Genomic DNA, 24,097 nt, shown 5'->3' on the forward strand with positions numbered 1-24,097 from the left:
TTTATTTACCCCATCATAGTCTGTCTAGCAATACTCTCTTCCACCTGTAGAGTGTTTGGGATCCAAAACAGTGGGAACGATTCCTCCTAAACTTGTTTAGTCATTGAGCATTTGAGAAAGATGCCTCTTTTGCTTCACTTGCAGTACCAAAGCCCTCTTCTGGGTCGAGTGAACCACTGGGGTCTTCACTGAGCTCGGGCCCTGCATATTTACCACCACTGGAGAGTGAGTGTCCCATGTTCTATTTGGAGGATTTGAACTAAACTCATTTTGTTATGGGCCCCGCTAAATGCCACCTGGGTGTGTACCCTCCGGGAGTAGTAGTAGTACCGAGCTTGATAGCTGCAGTCGCTTAAGTGCGGCCAGTATCCAGTATTCGGGAGATAGTGGTTTTAAGCCCGACTGTCGCCAGCCCTGAAGATGGTTTTCCGTGGTTTCCCATTTTCACACCAAGCAAATGCTGGGGCTGTACCTTCATGAAGTCCACGGCCGCTTCCTTCCCATTCCTAGCCCTTTCCTGTCCCATCGTTGCCATAAGACCTATCTGTGTCGGTGCAACGTAAAGCACCTTGCAAAAAACAAAAAAAAATAGTAGTAGTGGTGGTGACTTTTGTTTTAAGAGGAAGTACAACTAAGTAACTATCCTCTCTGAACAAATTAAGTGGAAACAAATATAAAATGTAACTATTTATTAAATGGAGGAATTTGAAATGATTTTTTAATAAAATAACAATTATTTAATTAAGGATACAGAAACTTGAAATTTATACGCTCTTGATTAATCCACTCTCACACATAAAGTGAGTGATTAAATCAGCAGTATTCTTGTCATGAAATTGAGTGTTTCCTGCAGGAAGGTTACACCTTAGACCCAGAGAGATTGACACACTTTGTGCACTATGGCCTCTCTCCGTGAAGGCTGGAAAGAGGACGACTGCCACAAGACAGTTGTCTTCTTAGTTGCTCTCAGCTTGTTTGTAGTTTGGATAACTAGCCACTCCGGCTCCCGGGATGCCATGATAGTTTGACGTAGCTGAGAACAAATTTCCCTAGCAGATATGTTTATAGATCTGGGTGGTAAAAGTGCCGCTTCTTTTGCAGCTTGAGCCCCAAGTTCATTTCCCAGAATCCCAACGTGACGTGGAAGTCACGCGAAAGTGATTCTGGTGCTAGCATTACATAACCTGGCTAGAAGGTTATGAATCTGCTGCACCAGTGGGTGTTGTGAGAAACAGTTATCAATAGACTGCAGAGAACAGGTTTCCCCAAGGGTGTGCACTAATAGATAGAAGGGAAAGGGGATTATTAACATAATTTTCATCATCGTCGAAGAGGAATCTAGAAAGTAGGATTGGAACCACACAGAATAGAAAGGGCAATTGAAAGGAGAGACAAGGACAGCAACAATAATTCCACAGCTGTTCTTCCCTTTTAAATCCCAAGTCTTCCAGATCTTTCTGTTCTCAACCTCTGAAAAGTTTGTTTCTGTTTACCAACCTCATTAAGGGAGTAGGCATCCTAAATCCTTGAGGGAGAGGCAATTCTTGAGAATTCTTCTTTCTTGACGAGGGAAGTCTATGTAAGTAAAATAAGAGTTTTGTCTGTACTTTAGTCGGGAGTTTTAAAAATTGCGGGTTATTAACAGTTGCATATCCACTCTGTAATATTCAGGTGTTCACGTAAGTTTTCGATAAATCTACTGTAAGTTAAATCAGTGCAATCATTGCTCAAAATGAGTGAAATAAGTAGTTACTTTATGTCAGTGAGTAAAATAGGGAAAGCTGAAAAAGTAGAAATGATCAAATCTGCTTATGATAATGTAAAAATATACTGAAAATATACGTGGAAAAGAGGATCACGAAACCAAGACTGAAGATTTACAGGGTCAAAAGGAAACAGATTCTGACGACTGGCTAGATCGTTGGACACTTTTGAAAAAATAAAGCCTTATGTGAGAGGAGTAGATGGTGACGACGAGAGTATATTGGAGTTCATGTTTGAAGTGTGAAAGTTGCTGTAATATTACCTACATTGTGAGTCCTGACACCTTTTTTCCCAGAAAAATAGCACTATGTACAGTAGAACCTCGATAATTTGAAATTGGTTAATTCAAAATCCCGCCTAATTCAGAGAAGCTCTTGTTCCCGGAATCATGAAGTACAGTTTTGCATGTTATTTAAATTGTTTAATTTGAAATATGCATAATTCATAATTCGAATATCAATATCAGTCCCATTACCAGAATTCAGCCTTTTAATTCAAAACTGCCTTTACATTTAAAAAATTAGTATTTTACAGAGTAATTTAAATTCAAAATTTATCCGGAATGTGCAGGGGTAGCTTTCCGTACTTTCCCTGACTTTGGTGTGTCTGCAGTATGCTTTATATTTGCCAAGTTCAAGTAAAATCGTAATTCTTGTATTCAGCATTTTAAGTAATGCCACAATATTATGTAGCAGGCAGTGTGCGGAGAAGCAGAATCCGTGAACACTGGCTATGCCGACAATTGGCGATAAAGCATGGCCCATGTAATCAATTCCTGTGCACTGAACAATATTGTCAATGCCAATGAAACTGCATTTTTTTAATGCCGAGCACAAATGGACTTAATAGTTTTGAAGGAGAGCAGTGCCAGCTGGGAAATCTTACAAGGGTGGAGTCCCTGTACTGTGTTGCAATCCACACAGAAGCGAGAGATTTCCTCCCCTTGTCATAGGAAAGTTTGTCAAGCCATGATGATTTAAGTGGCGTCGGGCACTTTCCGTGCAAGTACAAAGCATGTAAAAAATGCAACCAGTGCAGTAATACAAAAAATAAAGCATTTGCACAGGGGAGCCAGCGTAATTTTTCCTTGTCTTTGAATCTTTGGTTTTTTCCTTTCATTGCGTGAGGTTATGTTTGTCATTGAGTTATCCAAGTGCATTATTTGAATACTGTTAATGCACCTTGTTGGATACATTTTGGAAATAGTTTCTTCCATGGCTTTTGAAAGATTTAAACTGTGAATTAAGGTTAATTGCATGCAGTAACAGGTCTTTGAATATTTTGTGATGCGGTAAGGATTGGCATTTCTGAATTACGAGTTGGCGGTTAATTCAAAATCACGTAATTCGAAGTCTGATTTTTGCATCCCAATGACTTTGAATTAATAAGGTTTTTACTGTATATATGTGCATCATGAAAAAGAATGGCTGAAAAGAATTTAATGAAAATCAATATTTAAGGTCAGGGAGAAGGCGCTACTATTAATTTAGGATATAAATAATTGTATTCGCGCTGTCTTTGGCCGGATAATTTGAGGACTGGAACTTGGCATTGGTAGATTGCAAGCATAGTACTGTTCCTGAAAAGTGAGAGTCTCTGTTGCTGTTCACTGTATAATCTCGAATGCCACCTGCCACCGAATAAGACCCGCACCCTTATTTTGAAAGAACAAAATTAAAAAACAAGAAAAGTGAAGCCAAAATTATTTACAATCTTTACTAACACACATCAAATGATTAGAAAATACAAATAAAAGTAAACAAACATTTCCAGAATGATATCCTAGTTCATTCATCATCATCATCATCAATACTAACTTCGGAACTTTCATCACCCTCACCTTTCCACAAAATATCGTCATTGTTGCCATCCATAGCATTAGAAATGCTACATTTCCTGAAGCTCTTCCGTATGAGGTCTCCAGGGATACGATTCCATGCCGTCAAAATCCACGAAAACAGCAGCAGAACTTCCGGGCGCTAAATGCGACCAGTTGGCATCAATGTGTGATTATCAGCCGCCATCCATTCTGTATAGAGCTGTTTAAAGGCTGCTTTAAATGAACGGTTCACACAGACATCCAGCAGCTGTAGTATAGACGTCATCCCGCCCGGAATGACTGCTAGGTCAGTTTTCCCATCCTTGATAAGTTTCTTCACAGCGTCTGTTGTGTGGCCGCGGTAACTGTCGAAAACATGCAAGCTCTTTTGTCCCAGTCATGCACCAGGGTGATGTTGCCAGACACACTTTACCCAGTCTTCCACAAGTGAACTCTCCATCCAGCCGGAGTTCTGAGTTCTGACGATAACACCAGCGGGTTGATTTTTAGGAAGCGTCTTTTGCTTGAGAACAACGTACGGCGACAATTTGGTTCCGTTGGCGAGAATACACAACATTACCGTTCACCATTGTTTTTCATTACCACCTGTTCTAATGGTAACACTTTTCGCACCCTTAACATTCACAGTCCTGTCCACTAAAATTTCAAAGTAGACTGTCGTCTGATCTGCATTGCCAATTTGGGAAAGCAAATATGCATTTTCCTTCTGCAACTGAATTATGTGAAGCTGAAACGACAATAACTTCTCATCGTAGATACCAGGAAGATGCTGTGAAATTGAGGTACGCCTTTGTACGCTCAACCCATTTCTCTTATAAGAATTACAAATCCATCCTTGGCTTGCCTTAAACCCTTCTGATGAAAGTTCCTTTGCGATCTCTAATGCCTTTAGCTGACACTGGTTGAAACACCATATCCCAATCCTGCCTTTCTGTCACATATTTATAAAGGTTTCTCAATTTCTGGAAACTACACTCAGTCCACAAAAAGCTCTACGATCACCACTACATGTTAATAGCACATTTTTCTTCTTTCTCCAATTGCGAATACACGACTCGTCAGTATCGTATTTCCTACTGGCGGCACGATTTCTAATAATTTTGGCTTTCCGAACTACTTTCAGTTTCTCAGTCGCAGTAAAAGTTCGTGAACGCTTTGTGAAATTCATGTTGATGCTCCGAGAACATGCGCGAGACTGACGCCAAGCACAGAAGTAGTGTATACTGAGAGCGGAGAGAGCATTGTTGCCAAGCCGCGCCTGCAGTGATGCCCGATTTACACGCATTCAGAGAGATAAATTTCCCAAAATTTAAAATAAGACCCACACCCAATTTTGGAAGTGATATTTTCGAAAAAAACAGTGCGGGTGGTATTCGAGATTATACGGTATTTGATTTTTACATTTACCTGAACCAGCTACGACAGCTAGTATAGAATAAATTGCTCATTAGGCAGAGCACTATTACTGTCTGATGGCACAAAACCTTAGTTGTGCACTAAATGAGTTTTGTAGGTGTTCACAAGTCCATGTGTTGAAGTGTGAGTGAGAGAGTAGGACCGTAATTCCAATATAAATGTTTCATTATTGGATATTATAAATTTTCCAGCTAACTCATTCTTGGTTGCCAGCGTTTTGCCTCAGTAAAAGAGACCAAGTAGCATACGCAGTGGCTTGCACTATACGCACTAGCCATGCGTCTTGGTAGGTGTGCTAGTTACCAACTGATGAGCCCAAATTGACACACTGGCGCGAAATGCCGGCAACCAAGAATGAGTTAACTGGAAAATTTATAATTTCCAATAACAGACCATTTATATTGGAAGGATGAATTTACTTACAGTATTCAGGACAAATATTTCAGGTTCCCTATGGGAATCAATGTATCAGGGTAGGAAAATTTACTTTGATAATTGCTGTAGAAGTGTTCACATCGGCTCTTGGTGACTACGTTAGTGTGACAAGGCTTCATTTCGCTCCCAGTAGCTCAGCACTACCTTCCTTCCCGTCCTTTCCCCTTAAAGCTCGTGGCTTTTGCACAGCTTTTTGCCATCAGATTAATAATTGCACTCTACTGGTGGTGGAAGACAAAAAGCCTCTGATCAAGCTGCCAAGCTGAGTGGCTTTCTGGTTCAGTCCCAGCTTGGTCTGGTGCTATTTGAAGGTGCTCAGATACATCAGCATCGTGTTGGTAGATTTTTTGGCATGTAAAAGCACTCTTACGAGACAAAATTCTGGCACCTCAGCATCTTGAAAACAACAAATGTAATTGGTGGGACATAAAACCAGTAACATTATTATCAAATGAAACCAGAAATCAGAAACAAGCTCATTGGAGGTTGAGAATAAAGAATGTCGCAGAACTAGTATTCACGAGGAGAGAGCTTGTGTTTCAATGTGGCTGTGGAGATGTCTGTGTTCTTTGTTATTTTCATGTGTGTCCTTGCCTTTCCTTTCATTGTATTTATCCTTCTGTATGCTCCTATCCTCCTTCCTAACATTCCATTTTTGATGATATTTGTCCACTTATCTGTTCCTTTTCAACCATTGTTAATTTTTTAAATAATTCTAAGGTACCACAAAACAGTGATTCTTCACGCTCTTGTCATTGACTGCATATAACAGGTGACTGAAGATCTTATTCATACTTTTGCCCTTCGTATAAGAATTCTTATACAGTTATAATCACTGAATTATTTATTTCAGTTTTTTTTTTTTTAGTGTGGTTTTATGATCATGTGTACCTCTGATAACCCAGAGATACAACAAAGGAGAAAGTGAATTGCTTATTTTATCAGCTTGTATTTAGCATCGATAGCATGGATACGTGGAGAAGTTCTGTGAAGTGACAGTAGAATGTAGATGAGCTGTGTATGATCTTACATTGTTGGATTTAATTTTCAGACAACTTCATCATCTCTCTCGCTTGATGTTTTTGTGTACTGTTGAGTAGCTGAAGGACTCACTTTAGACATTGTGTGTTCTTTTAACATTTAACTGTCCAACAGTCTCTGTGAGGGTAAGTCCACACCTGACATTATTCTCTTTGTAAGAGTTGAATTGTTTAGACTTTAACTTCACCACCCACTTACAAGGAATTCAGTTTAGTCATATATTCCATACAAAATTTCAGCTCCATATCACGAATGGCTTTGGAGTCTCAAGAGAAAAGACATCTTGTCATAGGTTATAAACTTCATGGTTCTGATCTGTATTGAATTGTAAGTACAATATAATTATTAAATTAATGTAGCAATGGTCCACCTTTCAATACTGTAATATGTAATATTCTAACATTTTAATAATGTAATTTAGAATATTACATATTATAGTATGAAAGGTGGACCATTGCTACATTAATTTCATAATTATAAAGAAATTTGACCGCAGTAAGTTAAAGATGTAAAATTATAACACAATTTATTGTTTTATGCATTCTTTTGTGCATTGAATATTGTCCCCACTATGGCAAACTAGCGAAAGTGACGAACTAGGGAACCTGTAGCTCTAATGTTTTAGTCTAGATTTCATTATTTATGTAATATCTACCCTCTGACAAAGTCTCACATCTGTAGCTCGTTCTGTATGGCTAACACATAAAACCAATCATTAAATATAAAAATTAATTAGACATGAGTAATCACAACTTCTTTCAGCTCTCCTAATTTATTTATTTATTTTTTTTTTTTTTCCAATTTGCAGGGACGATATGTGTGGAGTAGCAAAATATAATTTTGATAACATTAACATCATACAGTGTCATCATCATCATTATCCACTTGGGATTTTTATGACGCCTTTCTGTCTTTCTCTCTCTGACCAACATTGTTCTTCCTTAAGTGTGTTCCAATCCAGGTTTCTTCTAATTATACTATTCTTGATCATTTTCAACCATCTTAATCTGGGTTTCCCTCCTATCTGAGTTTCCATAATCTGTTTCAGCATCCTTCCCTCTTCCATCCTCTCAGCATAAAGTTTGTCCCTCTCCATTCTGTTGCAAAGCTTTTCCACTCTGATTTCCTACTGACGTCTTCATTACATACTCTGCCCTTTCTTGTCTTAAAAATTTAAGTTCTCTGGCCTGTATTTTATTCTTCTGACTTTTTTCATTGTCCAAGTCTCTGCTGTATATAATAATAGTAATAATGGCGGATGGCCTCCGGAGAGGCCTGGTGCGGGTCTTTTTCTCGTAGACGGCCTATTAGGTGACTTGCATGTCTGTGAAGATGAGGGCCCTACCTAGGATGCTTTCTAATGCTGAGTACGTCACAGACACCCAGCCCTGGAGCCACTGGAATTAACCATTTAAGGTTTAAAAACTCGACCCGGCCAGGAATCGAACCCGGAACCCTCTGGACCAAAGGCCAGCATGTTAACCATTTAGCCATGCAGCTGGACTCTGCTGTATATGTCAGTACTGGACAGTAGAATATCTTATACACTTCATTGGTAGTTCCTTCTTCCACACCAGTTCTCTCACACTCTGGTAGAATGCATTTACCTGTTGAATTTTGTGTTATGTTCCCGACTCGGCCATTGCCCATGGTTTACGAACTAGGATGTGAATACAGTAACCCCCACAACGAACCAAAGTAAAAAAAAAAAAAAAGCCATGCCTGTAACATGTAATAAGCCTCCGTAGCTCAGGCGGCAGTGCGCCGGCCTCTCACCGCTGGATACCGTGGTTCAGTCCCGGTCACTCCATGTGAGATTTGTGCTGGACAAAGCAGAGGTGGGACAGGTTTTTCTCCGGGTACTCGCGTTTTCTCAGTTATCTTTCATTCCAGCAACACTCTCTATTAACATTTCATCTCATAGTCATTTATCATTACCCCAGAGGAGTGTGACAGGCTTCGGCAACTGGCACATTTCCTATCCTTGCCACTAGATGGGGGCTTCATTCATTCCATTCCTGACCCCGTTGAATGACTAGAAACAGGCTGTGGATTTTCATTCATATCTGTTACTTGTAATACATACATACATATCCTGCAATTAAATTGAAATAATAAATAACGTAGTTCAACCTATTCAATACAAATAAATAAGAAATGTAGTGTTATATTCCTATTTAATTATAAGCGGAAGGTGTACCAGTTTTGACCCCAATCTGGGTTATCATCGGCCAAATAAAATGCAAAAACAATGCATAGGTAAAAAAGAAATTAAAGAATGAGTCTTTCACAAAAACAGTTGAAGAGGCAATATAAGGTAATGGGGATTGGCACTGTAAAATCTAGAAGAAGTATTAGGTCAGTCACTTATAAGAAGTAATCTTCTGAATAGTAGCACAACACACACAAAGTTCGGCACTGTCTCAAAATGTTTGCGAGAAGCGGAGAACAGTTAAGTGAGCCAGCCTGCATATACTATCAGGCGCGAAGTCATAACACAATTTAATAAATATGAAAACCCAAAATTGTGTAGAAGTTGAAGACGAGTCGCTTGATTGAAGTAAATTGCTAGCTCTTGAAGATCAGTGCAACATATTCAATGTCCGACACTATGGTTCCAAATGCCGACGGAACTCTGTGAATAGCTTAATGATCCAGTCTGTAATTGTTTCGGTTGCGAAAATGTATATATAAAATACAATTTAATATAATTGAAGTATGTAACTAGGATCTTGTAGATTCTTTAGAATAGTTGATGTAAAAAACAATTGTGAAGAGAAAAATGGTAAAAAGTGCAATACCGGAAACAAATGAAAAACATATATGCACAGTGCGCTATTTGTTGAAGATAAGAATTCAGGTCGTAATTGAGATAGTCAAAGTCAGCGCAAGGCATGAGTTTAAATTTGAATGTAAAAGCCCAAAATGCAGTTGGCACTATAGTATATTAGTATACAGTTCAATTTGGAAAGTAGGGTGGTTTTTTTTTAAAGTTTTTTTTTAGAGGAGAGGTGAAAAGAAAAGATAGGATAAGTTAATAAAGGAAGAGGATTAGTAGATAAGAGAAGGTTAAAAGGATTGGAAGTTAAAAGAGGATGGGAAAGGATAAGATAGAGAAATAAAGGAGGGGTAGTTTAGGGTGGGTTAGGAGGGTGGGTTATTGGAGGTAGAAAACGTGGGTAGGAACTTTGTAAGGCGTGGAAAATTGAATTCGGGTTCAGAAATTTAGAAGTTTTGAGAAGAAGAATTAGGAAGTCAAATAGGATATTGGGTTTTTCAGAAATGTCATTTAAATTGAAATTAGGGTTAAAGTATTGGTCAAGGTGAATAAAACAATTTTCAGTAATGTTTAGGAGGGGGCCTTTGTTAATGATTTTAAGTATTTTTATGTCTTTTTCAATATTGGTGAAATTATTCTTGGAGTCTTGTATGTGTTGTCCTATAGCGGAGAATCTGTTGTATTTAATGGTGTTGATATGTTCGGAGTATCTGATGTTAAAGTTATATATGCTTATAAAATAACTAATGTTCTTAAAAAACATAACATGAAAATTTCTTTTAGAACCAATAACAGAAATCTTGATATATTACACAACTCTAAATCACTAAATAAATCTAATGCTTTTTCTAAATCTGGAGTATACAGATTCAAATGTAACAACTGCAGCTCCTTGTACATCGGACAAACTGGCCGCAACTTTAACATCAGATACTCCAAACATATCAACGCCATTAAATACAACAGATTCTCCGCTATAGGACAACACATACAAGACTCCAAGCATAATTTCACCAATATTGAAAAAGACATAAAAAATACTTCATTAACTAAGGCCCCCTCCTAAACATTACTGAAAATTGTTTTATTCACCTTGACCAATAATTCAACCCTAATTTCAATTTAAATGACATTTCTGAAAAAACCAATATCCTATTTGACTTCCTAATTCTTCTTCTCAAAAATTCTAAATTTCTAAACCTGAATTCAATTTTCCATGCCTTACAAAGTTCCTACCCACATTTTCTACCTCCAATAACCCACCCTCCTAACCCATGCTAAACTACCCCTCCTTTATTTCCCTATCTTATCCTTTCCCATCCTCTTTTAACTTCCAATCATTTTAATCTTCTCTTATCTACTAATCCTCTTCCTTTATTAACGTATCCTACCTTTTCTTTTCACCTCTCCTCTTAAAAAAACCCTACTTTCTGAATTGAACTGTATACTAATATACTATAGTGCCAACTGCATTTTGGGTCTTTACATTCAAATTTAAACTCATGCCTTGCGCTGACCTTCACTACCTCAATTACGGCCTGAATTCTTATCTTCAACAAATAGCGCACCGTGCATATATGTTTTTCATTTGTTTCCGGTATTGTGCTTTTTTCTGATCAAAAATTAGATGTATGGCTTTTCAGGTGTTTGCTCTATTAACCAGCGTTTCATCTTAGGTCTGACACTAGACTCGTCAGAGTGGGATGTGTCAGACCCTACCCACTGACGCTGGGGTATATGCAGGTGAACTTATCAGAAGCCTGTTTAAGAGGCACAGTCTGATAACTGCATATGGGAGATAAAACTCCACAATGGAATTAATGCCCGCCTAGCAATTCCGAATGTGGAGGTTTATCTCCCTTATGCAGTTATCAGACTGTGCCTCTTAAATAGGCTTCTGATAAGTTCACCTGTATGCACCCCAGCGTCAGTGGGTAGGGTCTGATACATCCCACTCTGAAGAGTCTATTATCAGACCTAAGACGAAACGCTGGTTAATAGAGCAAACGCCTGAAAAGCCATACATCTAATTTTTGATCAGATTTTTGATATGCTCTATTGGTGGAAAAATATCTAATTCCCTCCACGGGAACTTAGAATTTCCATTCGGAATTGCTAGGCGGGCATTAATTCCATTGTGGAGTTTTATCTCCCGTATGCAGTTATCAGACTGTGCCTCTTAAATAGGCTTCTGATAAGTTCACCTGCATACACCCCAGCGTCAATGGGTGGGGTCTGACACATCCCACTCTGAAGAGTCTAGTGTCAGACCTAAGACGAAATGCTGGTTAATAGAGCAAACGCCTGAAAAGCCATACATCTAACTTTTGATCAGATTTTTTATATGCTCTGTTGGTGGAAAAATATCTAATTCCCTCCATGGGAACTTAGAATTTCCATTGCGCTTTTTATCATTCTTCTCTTCACAGTTGATTTTTATATCAACTGTTCTAAAGAATCTACAAGATCCTAGTTACATACTTCAATTATATTAAATTGTATTTTATATATACATTTTCGCAACTGAAACAATTACAGACTAGATCATTAAGCTATTCACAGAGTTCCGTCGGCATTTGGAACCATACTGTCGGACATTGAATATGTTGCGCTGATCTTCAGGAGCTAGCAATTTACTTCAATCAAGCGACTCGTCTTCAACTTCTACACAATTTTGGGTCTTCATATTTATTAAATTGTGTTGTGACTTCGCGCCTGATAGTATATGCAGGCTGGCTCACTTAACTGTTCTCCGCTTCTCGCAAACATTTTGAGACAGTGCCGAACTTTGTGTGTGTTGTGCTACTATTCAGAAGATTACTTCTTATAAGTGACTGACCTTCTACTTCTTCTAGATTTTACAGTGCCAATCCCCATTATCTTATATTTCCTCTTCAACTGTTTTTGTGAAAGACTCATTCTTTAATTTCTTTTTTACCTATGCATTGTTTTAGCATTTTATTTGGCTGATGATAACCCAGATTGGGGTCGAAACCGGTACAGCTTCTGGTTATAATTAAATAGGAATGTAACACTACATTTATTTATTTATTTATTTGTATTGAATAGGTTGAACTATGTTATTTATTATTTCAATTTAATTGTGATACAGTTCAATACGGAACATCATGAAATTTTTATCTTTAAATACATATCCCACGTCATTCCATCTTAAGCGATGGGTCGGTGAACGAGGCTTCTCCACCAGTTCCGGTGTCTGAACTTCTCTCCTTCTTCAATGCTTTCCAAACTATGTCCTCGCTGTTCATTGTCAGTCTTCACCATGTCCTTGTACCTGAGTCTTGTTTTTTTGTCTTCAAGTTTTAGATCATACATTTGTTTCGGTAATCTGTTATCTTCCATGCGTCGCATATGTCCATATTATCTCAGTTGCTGCAATTTTATTCTGTCCTCAGTCTACAACTTGAGCCTGCTTGCGGATTTCCTCATTACGGACTCTGTCTCTCCATGTCTTACCGATCATGCTACGGACAAATCTCATTTCTGCTCTCTGGATTCTACTGACATCTTTACTTCTCGTGTTTCGCAGCCATAGGTCAGGATTGGTTACTAATAGGTTTTATATATGACTCTCTTGGATTTTGTTGGTATTGTGACATGTAATATCCCTTCAAATGCCATATGTCATAAGTGGCATCAGAGGACAGGGGTATCTTTTTTATTTTCTTTAGAAAGAAGTTCTTTAATACTGTATTCCTATTAACATACTGAAGTGAGTCTTTGACATGTAAACATTTTTCTGGTCATTTTGTTCTTTTATTCTATACTTGACATCTGTTTGGGCATGTACCATATATTTATTTGATGATGTACAATGTGGTTGAGAAAACTGATATTCAGTGATATCTTATTTCTCTTTGTATTATGGGATTAGTTGAATTTACAGAGAACTGTGTCAATGTGGACGTACTTGTACTGTATTAACACCTGGTAATATCATTTTGTGCATTCTTGTTGCAAGTTCTCTTGCACCATTGATATTAGCTTGCAGGAAGTCACATATATTGTAACATTCCAACAGAAGATATTTTAATCAACGAATGCTAGTTTTCCTGTATTTAATTTTATATGTTATCTTTGTAGCTAGTCTGTATTATGTATAACTTTTCCAACGAATGAACATAATTTAAGAAGTTTATTTATTTCAGTTACAGTTTTCATCAGCATCACAAGCACTACAATGTTGGCCTGTTGCAGATCAGTGGAAATGTTGTCACAAAATAAGGATAAAGATGGCCTTTTTCTGTTTTCCACAACACATGGATGGGAGGGTGCTAGGATAGGGAAGGTAGCAGCCATGGCTTTAATTAAGGTAGAATGGAAAACCATCTTCAGGGCTGCCAACATTAGCATTCAAACCGCAAAGCGAACTAAACTAAGTCCAAGCTGTTTATGTTGCATGGACTGAGGTCTTACAGCGATGATGGTTTAGGATGGAGCTAGGACTGGAAATGAGATGTGGCCTTAATTAATGTACATCCCCAGCAATTGCCTGGTGTGAAAATGGGAAACCATGGAAGATCATCTTCATGGCTGACAATAATGGGGCTGGAAAATACTATCTTCTGAATGCAGCCTAACAGCTACACGCCTTGAACCACTTACCCAACTCCCTCGGTGGATAAAGATGTATGGTTGAGGGTGGGAGGATGGTCTATTTTATACAGGGTGCAAGGATACTCGCATGGTTGGGTATCGGAGCGTTTTATAGGGGATGGTCTGCACTAATAAATGGAAGTCTACTTTTTTATTTTCAAAATTTTCCTCCACTCGGAGGCTACCTAAGACAAAGAACACACAAAAACAATTGCATTCAAAAATAAAGTCTCAGTCTGATGAATATAAGTGGTGTTTGAGTTTGGAACTGATGTTGAAGGTCTTCATCAGCTCTATCATCTTCTTAGGGACACCCCTCACTTCTGCATCATCCAGCTCGTATTTATTCTTATAATACAGCACTGTAGGCAGGTAGATAGACTTCTTTTGTAGGTCCACTTCGTCTGGTTGGTCGGAGTGCGTTGCACTGATTTATAAAGGTAGATATAAAAATGAAAATAGACATGAATTGATGAGGTGCTTCCAGGCAGCATAGAAGCTCCAAACTTGGTTCCAGAGTACCTGGTATTCCCAAGATCACTAGAAAAATCCTCGGAGGAAGCTGAATTGCTCAAGGATTCAGTAATGGCGCTAAGAAGCAAAACCACACAATTATGCAAGCACAGGCATTTTTTTGCCCAGAAGGAAAAATTTTCTGACATGAATGAGTCTTATGTCTGGGTGTAACGCGACAAAATGTGTGACGGAATTGACGTCACATTAGTCGTTACCATAGGCCATGGTCGCCAAAGACCCTGCGGCTGCAAGTTCAGTTCTTCTGACATCGACTTGCAGTTCTCCTTGAAATAGCATTGCTTTAAAAAAAAAACATTGAGTGTGTTGAAGTGGAAGGTACTAGTACATTTCAATAGGATCTGTATAAATAGCATATTATCAACTTGAGTTTCATTCATTAAAGACATATTCATGATCACTTGATTTTTGCAAAGGGAATGTTTCCTCTTTTTTTTTCCGAATTGAAGACAAGTGGTTTTCTGAAAGTCCAAATTAATTATTAACTTTGAAACCTGAAAAAGTGTTGAGGGAAATTTTCAAGATGTTAAGGAGGTTACGATATATAATTGCTCAATAAAGGAAGCTCGATTAAAGTTGGCAGTAGACAAATATAATAAAACATAATCAATATGGATTAATTGGGGGTCATTGCTGTCTGGATTGATTAAAATAATGTAGGTCTTGTATTTATGAACGAAACATGAGTATTGACACTTCAGGAAATAATGTATTTCCGTTGAGTTTGGCTAGAGGTTTGAGACTGGACGCCCTTCCTGACGCCTCTGCTGGGGACAGTGATGTTTTGATTTTTCTAGGGATATTGGGAATATCAGGTACTCTTGAAGTTTGAAGCTTCTATGCTGCCTGAAAGCACCTCATTAATTCATGTCTATTTTCATTCTGTGAATACAGTATATTTGAAAAATGCGATAGACCTGGATCACATGTTTATTAATGGTCCGTTAAGTTAGTGATACAGTAAAACTTATCTTAAGGCGTCAAAAATCATTCTTACCGGGCAAGTTGGCTGTGCAGTTAGGGGCACACAGCTGTGAGCTTGCATCCGGGAGATAGTGGGTTTGAACCCCACTGTCGGCAGCCCTGAAGGTGGTTTTCCGTGGCTTCCCATTTTCACACCAGTCAAATGCTGGGGCTGTTCCTCAATTAAGACCACGGCCGCTTCCTTCCCACTCCTATGACTTTCCCATCTCATCGTCGCCATCTATCTGTGTCGGTGTGACGTAAAGTCAGTTGTTTAAAAAAAAAAAAAAAAGGCTGCTAGGCCTGAGATGTTCATCTCAAGAATCACATGGTGTCATGAAGGGCATCTGGTCTTAAAACTCCGGCCAAAACCAGAATGAGCCTAAGTGGCTCCAGCAACCCCAGAAATAACTGTGATAAACTGAAGAAAGCAGGTAAAGGGGTGTTTGTGTCACTATACCCTGTCTCAGTTTCAGTCTCAGCCATTTTTTCTGCTGTCTTACTAGTCCTTGTACTACACCACCCAGTGGGATCAGTCTTCGGTAGTGAACAAACATCTGGTTGAGAATCCTTCTAAACGAGTACAAGGATTTGATCTTCCAAGATGACAGTGGAGAATCATCAATCGGATAAGAACTGGACAAGGCAGATGTGGTTATCTGTTGTGCAAATGGGGTTGGACTAGGTCTGCAGATTGTGATTGTGGTGCATCTTCTCAGTCAATCCACCACATTGTTGCTGACTGCCCAATTCGAGCTTTCAAAGGAACGCTGATGGACATTCACCGCACATCGGATGAAGCAGTTGATTGGGTCAAAATGCTAGACCTAGAGTTATAGTATTGTACGGACTTGTGACTACGCACATTTACCCTGAACTATATACATTTGTGTACATAGATTCATCATACGATAAATAATAAATAATAACCACCCAAAGTTCAGTTTGGCGAATACAACACCATGCCAGATAAGAAGTTAATAATAATGATGATTGTAATCCATGCCGAAGAAAACTCTGGTTACAACCAGAAAAGTTCACTGCTTGAGGGTTAACTGCAGAGGGATGCGGTTGAGCTCATGCCACTTGGAGTTTTCTGAGAGGATGTCTCATGTGCTGCTGCTGAAAACTGTTAAATCTTTAGTTGTAGTATTGTTAACTGTAATGGAGCAACGACACCATCAGATTACTGGTTGCAGTAGCCAGTGATAATATAACAGATGTTTCCTCTCCATATTCTTGTACAAATTCATGGTGCACAGTATTCACATTTTCCATTCTTTTGTAATTTTGTAATTCTAAACTTGCTTTTTTCCTGTGAAAGTTTGCTTTATAAGTCAGTATGTATGCATAATACATTTCGTAATCTGTATATGCTTGTATAAACATCTTTCCTCATGTTTACTTATGAAAGCAATCAAAATTGCTGTAAATTACTGTATATTTTCTCTGTGTTAGGGTTGCCAGCTTTAGTAGAATTCTGCAAAGCATAACTGAATTTGAAGGTTGGAGAACAACACTTGAAACCTTGTGACTGTTTGGTTTGTTGACGTCGTATTCTTTTGGGTTTATGCTGTGTGAAACTAGACAAACTAAAAATAGAGTTTTTTTTTGTTTGTGTGCCATTTTTTGACTGGTCTGATTAATTTCTCCAATCCATCTCACCTTAACTTTATCCCACCCCATTCTTCCAATTAATCTACATACCAACCTTCCCACTGCAGACCCACGTGATTTTCCAGAGTCGACCTGCCAGTCTCTCGAGGCGAACTAGACCAGGTCTCCATGCTCACCTGTGTCACCCATATATGTTGCTGCCAGCCTCCTGAGGAGATACCTTGAATGTTAAAGTATTGTCTGGTTTGATCCAGTTCTCCTACCGCCCTGTCCTGGGCCAATCTCTTCATCGCTACATAAGTATCCTCTATCATCCTAATATGTTTGTAATAATGATCCCTTGGTCTTCCCTTGGCCATTTTTATCCTATATGTGTCCCTCCAAAGCTAAATGTACAAGTTCTGCATGTCTCAGAATGTAACCATCTAGTGTTACACTCCTGCAAGTGAAATATGTCAAAATCGTTCTCTTCACACTAATCTGTTTAATACCTCTGTTTTTGGTCCAAATGATCCACCTCACCTTTTAAGCATTCCTGTATAACACCACATTACAAAGGCCTCTATTCTCTTCCTTCAGTAGTTATTGATGTTTCACCTCCATGTTCCAGAAAAATGCTTTCAGAAATGACAGTCTGAACTGTGCATTTGTATTTGTGGTGAGTAGACTTTTCTTTTTCACGAAGGCAGTCTTTGTTAATGCTAACCTACAATATATATCCTGCTTGCTTCTTCTGTCATTGGTTGTCTTTATGTATCGTGAAATCTTTGCTCTGTTTCCTCAGAAATGGACCACATGTTCTGTAATTTGACAGTTCTGAGATTTACTAATGCTGGAAACATTTGTTTGTATTTGAGCCGCTGGCTACTAATTGTATAATGAGATGTGTAAGGAATCCTTTATGGAGTGAAACCAAAGCATATGTTGTTATCGAGTATCAAGTGACGTGGCCACCCCAGAGGGGTCGCTGAGGTTAAGTTTGACTTTTATTGTAACAGATTTTATAGTAATATTGTATTTATATGGTAATGACATTTTGATATTAAAGTAAACTTTTTATATACGGTATTATTACATTGTTTTTTCATTATACATAGCATATTATCCTTTACCTGTATTAAAAATAAACTGAAGCCTACTAATGTTATCTTTTCCTAGGTTGGAAAAATGCAGCCATAGTAATCTGAAGGACATGTGTAGGATGGTCCATTTAATCTGTTTAGTATTGATAGGAACACAATAACAGTTCAGTGAGGGAAGATAGCGTATTAGAAAAACAAAACAAGAACAAATGTAATCATAAGTTATAAGCCTCATGTTTGACCTGTATTGAATTGTGATGTTGATGTTTGATGATTAAAGGAGCCTTACAGCTAGGTCATCGGCCTTTAATGGTACAGGGTGAATGAAATGAAAATATAAACTTCAGAATGTATCCAGTGACAGGAGTCTAAAACAAATAATGTTAAAAAAATGATCGTGAAACAAAAAAACAGTCAGTGGATCCTAATCACAATGTCTTAGGACCCCTTTAGATATCATCCAAGTACTTAAGTCCAGGTCACTGGCCCCTCATAATGGTACCAATTACAGGTAGCGTAGACTCATGGTGTTTCTTGCATGGTGGTACTAATCACTGGTAATCATACCTGCCAATTTTCCCGATTTTCAACAGTTTTTCCCGCCTCCTGATTATTCTGTTATTTCTATCAATTTTAGCTTATTTTTTTGTGAACTTCAAACATTGGTTATCAAATCCCGCCCTTTCAGCATTGTACGCCAGTGGCCGGAAATCCTTCGCTCATTGGCCGCTTTCAAATGAAATGCCGACGTTTATTAATACGAGAAATATGCGCAAATGTGCTGTGTTTATTGAAACTTGTATATTGCGACGCTTGTATCGATTGTAAATCTCTCGTTCTCGCGTGCTATGTTCGTGTTCGTTCATATCAGTCTAGTCGATTCTAGGGACTAGTCTCGCTAGATTTGGAGTCTACTTTATGGTAGTAATTGAGTGACCAAATTGAAACATAGCGACTAATGACTTTTGTAGAGAGTTTGAAAGCCATTTGGAGACAATTCTGGAAATTTTAATTTATTACTTTATAAAAATAGCATTGCACTTCACATAATTGCGCGGGTGCATGATGCAATGTATTGATCTATGCATTTGCTACGTAATAGCAACTAAGTGCATGACTGATTCACACAGGTGGAGCATGAGTTCATACTATTTTTGGAAGTTTTATCAAAGACTGATCATCTCACTCACGTACTTCCTGTGAGGGAATAAAGATGTGTAATTTTCAGCCTTGTAGCCTCGTATAGCAACAGTCGGGTTTTGAGACAATAAGTGTTATGTTATATGACATAGTATTCCTGTATTGTGCAAGACATGTACAATAAGCAGTTTTGACCAATTGTATCGCCTGATTTTTGGTTTTGTAAAGTTGGCAGCTATGAATGTAGACCCATGGTATTACAAACAAACCATTAGACCCATGGTCACACACAATGGCACCACTCACAGGTAACACGAACCTATGATGTTTCGCACATAAGGGTACTACTCACAAGCAACACAGACCCATACTGTTTCTCATGTAGTGGGACTAATCATGAGCGCTAGTATTCCCGTGGAGTTCCTCACTTAGTGGAACTAATCGCAGGCCGCGTATACTCATGGTGTTGAATGTCGTCAAATGATGAAACGGGAACGGCACACAAGAATGTGTCTTAGTGGCTGGAATATGAGTTTCACATTGTTAAGGTTGTGAATGGACCTTTCTTACATATGATAGAGAAAAGCAACTCGCACAGTTCAAAACGGATGGTGTTCATGAAGTGAACCTAAAGAAAATAATAGCCAAATTTTAATGATCTAGGAGGAGAGAAAGGACTTAGAATAGGAACATAGGTCATATGAAACTCACCTTCAGTTCTAGAGTATGGTGCGTGGCCAACCACGCGATTGTGTGCCTCACACTAACAAAATGGAGGTAAAGCTGGGTTGTAAAGGCTGGGAGGGAATCTTGGAGAAGAAGAGCTAAGGTGGGGAAGAGATGATAGCCAGTCAAGGCCGAAACTAGTCCCACTATCACAACAAATGTAATGTTAACATCCTCCTCCAAAAAATTATACAAGGGGAAATCTAGTGGGGAGAGAGGTCCTGGAAGATCCCACAAGTCTGAGCTGGAGAACCTGCGACAATAGTTCAGTCCAACAACTATTTTGTTATTTCGCGCAACCACCAACAAAACTGTGAGATGGACAGGAGGCCATGGTATGATGATAAATGGGGTTAAAAGTCAGGTTGTGAACTTCACTAATAGGAAAAGTCCTCTCAGGTTTAATTACTGCATTGATGAAGTGAAGTTCCTTATGGGGATCACTGTAAGTACCTAGGTGTTAATACAAGGGAAGATCTTCATTGGGGTAATCATATAAATGGGATTTTAAATAAAGGGTACAGAACTCTGCACATGCTTATGAGGGTATTCAGGGGTTGTAATAAGGATGTAAAGGAGAGGGTATATAAGTCTCTGGTAAGACCCCATCTAGAATTTGGAACCCTCACCAGGATTACTTGATTCAAGAACTGGAAAAAATACAAAGAAAAGCAGCTCTCTTTGTTCTGGGTGATTTCTGACAAAAGAGTAGCGTAACAAAAATGTTGCAAAGTTTGGGCTGAGAAGACTTGGGAGAAAGAAGACGAGCTGCTCGACTAAGTGTTATGTTCCGAGCTGTCAGTGGAGAGAAGGCATGGAATGGTATTAGTACTGTAGACGAATAAGTTTGAGTGGTGTCTTTAAAAGTAGGAAAGATCACAATATGAAGATGAAGTTGGACTTCAAGAGGATAAATTGGGGCAAATATTAATTTATAGCAAGAGGAGTTAGAAATTGGAATAATGTATCAAGGGAGAGGTTCAATAAATTTCCAAATTCTTTGCAATTATGTAAGAAAAGACTAGGTAAATAACAGATAGGGAATCTGCCATGTGGTGACTGCCCTAAATGCAAATCAATAGTGATTGTAATCATAACATATTATAATTATTGAAAAGGTGGACCATTCAGATATAATTGTTACTATTATGACGTCCATCTTCACATAGATTGGTTCACTCCATATCAGTCCCATTTCTTCTTAGCGTCCTACGAACTCATTTCTGCTTCCTAGCTTCACCAGGAAAGCGAGCATTAACATTCAATGAGGGTTCATCTTGGTAGATCTTTAGTCTTCTTACTGTGGGAAGTGATTTATCAACTTCCATGTGTTTCTTTTTCTATCTTGTACTTCAAGATCTGTCAAGATGGCTTCTCAGGAAATGATAAATGCCCATCCTCTTGATAAAGAAAATATGTAATTGCAGTAGTCCTCCTTGGTCAATACACAAATGTTGATTAAAAACACAAATAAAGATAAACTTTTCAGCCCTATTGGGCCTTCTGCACAACTCTTCCCATCATTTCATAAACGTTCTCCCTCCCACGATTTCCTCTTCCCCCTCCCTTGCTACAATCAACTGCTGTCCTGTTGGCAGTCTATCAGTTTCGTATTTTTGCCAAGTATCTTTTATTTTCTTTATTGACAACATATTTTATTTCATTCGTTCTGATTGTCAATTTCTTAACTTTTCTGCAGCACAATATTTCTGATGCAATTGATACTTTTCTTCAAGAATAAGTGTTTTTTATGTTATGACAAATTGAAACTGTAACCACTACAGATTACACAGCACCAAAAATAATAGTAATAATAAGAACAATAAACATAATAAAGAAAATTTAAACTTCATGAGATTTGACAACGTTAAATAAAACACCCAAACACGATAAAGACTTAAGAAACAGCGTCGAGATATAAATACCAGGTTAACCAACATGGCAACTAAAAGAAAGGAGATAGGAAGCGGGCTGGTAACCATGCGAGGTTTTTGAAAGGTGGTTCGTTGCAAGGAAAACAAGATTAACGGTGATCCCTTTCTGAACACTCAAATTTACTGATTAATAACTCAGGTTAAGGCACAAAAAAATTAACAGCCAAAATAACAAATTACAATGTATGTGCTAGAGCACATCCGTTACGAAAAACATTTCTACCTTGCTTCTTCTTGAAACAATATTTACAATGAATTGTGACAATCAATTATTGAATTATAGACGATGGCAGGGTATTTACTTTTTTTAAAAAATTGAAATTAACGTGAAAATTATAACATGAAATTAAGGAAGGGGCCAGTTGAAACATTTACTAATGACAGATGGCAACAAAATAATAAAAGTTAACACAGAGGCCAGTTAGGTTGCAGCCGCCTTTCCTAAAACACTTCAGTAAAAGGTGCATAGCTTCAAACTGGCGTACGTTAAATTGATACAGAGTTACTGGAGGCAACCCCAAGGGAAATAACACATTACATACTACCAAAAGATGTGAAAACAAAGACACATTTGCATTTGATGCATTTGATCAGAATGTTCAAATCAAGAAAAGGGGAATGCCTCTGAAAACAGGAGGGGGGGGGGTATGACTGGCCGCAAGGGCTAAGTCATTTGAAGTTAAAAATTGGTGAATGGAAGATACCCCGGGCAAACTCTGGCGTACAAATTAAATTTAAATTAAGAATTTACATTTAAAAGTTAAAATCCAAAAGATGAACCGAACAGTGCTTATCTCGGAGAGCCGGTAGTCCCATCGCAGGAAAGACGGAGGAGACATCTGCTTCCTTCAATGGTCAGAAATCAAAGACAACGGAAACAAGCTTGGCTATGGCCAAGTCGTCAGAAGCCGGAAATGGGGCAATCAGGAGATAACCAATTAGGGCAGGGGAATTACACTTGCGCCTCTTGCATTCACCAATAAGACAATTCATTATTTTAGCCTATCCTCGAGTGCTTCTAGAAAAATCTTTCTGCTGAACCAGCATATTACTGGACATGAAGAAACGATTGGAAAAGACCTCTTCCACAACATGGGTTCAGGAAAGGTCGAAGTAATGAGGATCTTATCTTTGCAGTAAAAATGCTGACAGAAAAGTACTGGAAATACGGAAGAAAATCTTGTGGTTGCATTGTAAATATTGAAAAAGCATATTATAGTGTTCATCGAAACAAGATATAGGAATATCTGGCAGACCTAAAGGTGCCAAAGTACTTAACTGACAGTCAAGATGCTATACCAGAAGTGCTACTACTGTGTCCAGATAGGCAACGGACGATCAAAATGGTTTGAAACAAACAGAGGTGTCCAATAAGGAAGTGTCCTATCACCAGTCCTGTTCGTAATGGTAATGGACAAGGTCATAAAATGTATCCAGAAAATGGACAGTGAACCAAAAGCCCTGGTATTTGCTAATTATGTGCTTTTATGGAGAGAGAGAGAGAAGCTGAAGTTCAGAATAAACTTAACAAATGGAACAATACATTAAAAAATTTTGGACTGAAGATGAGCAAAACAAAGACAGTGGAAATGACCATCAATAGGGAAGGAACAAGCTCAAATATATTTCTGGAAGGAGTGAAAATCAAATCAGCTTACCACTTTAAGTACCTCGGAAGCATAATCTTGAAAGACAACACTGTTAGGCAGGAAATACTCAGCAGGACACAGAAAGTATCAAACTTCTACAGTGAAGTCAGAAATCTTCTCTGGGCCTGCAGAATACCACAAAAACTAAAACAATCATGTACCACACTTACTTCATACCAACTTCAGTAGAATCCAAGCAACTGAAATGAGATTCATTAGAACCATGAACCAAACTACCAGAAAGGACAAGATCAGAAATGAAGTGAATAGGAAACTAGCTGGTATCGAGGTTCCTATTACCAGTGTCATAAAGAAATGCAGACCGGTGGTATGGGCACATAATGAGAATGAACAGGGAAAGACCTGCCAGAAAATATTTCGACCATAATCTCAGATGTGGAGGAGAGAAGACACAAATGGGAGGATGTATTGGAACAGAAGATGTATGGAGACAGAAGGAGATGGCGAGCGCTTGTACACCACACCCGGGAAACTGGAGTTGGGAAATGATGATGATGATGAATAATGCTACTGGTTTTACGTCCCACTTACTAAATTTG

Source organism: Anabrus simplex, chromosome X (assembly GCF_040414725.1).
Source record: "Anabrus simplex isolate iqAnaSimp1 chromosome X, ASM4041472v1, whole genome shotgun sequence".
Classification (NCBI taxonomy): Eukaryota; Metazoa; Arthropoda; class Insecta; order Orthoptera; family Tettigoniidae; genus Anabrus; species Anabrus simplex.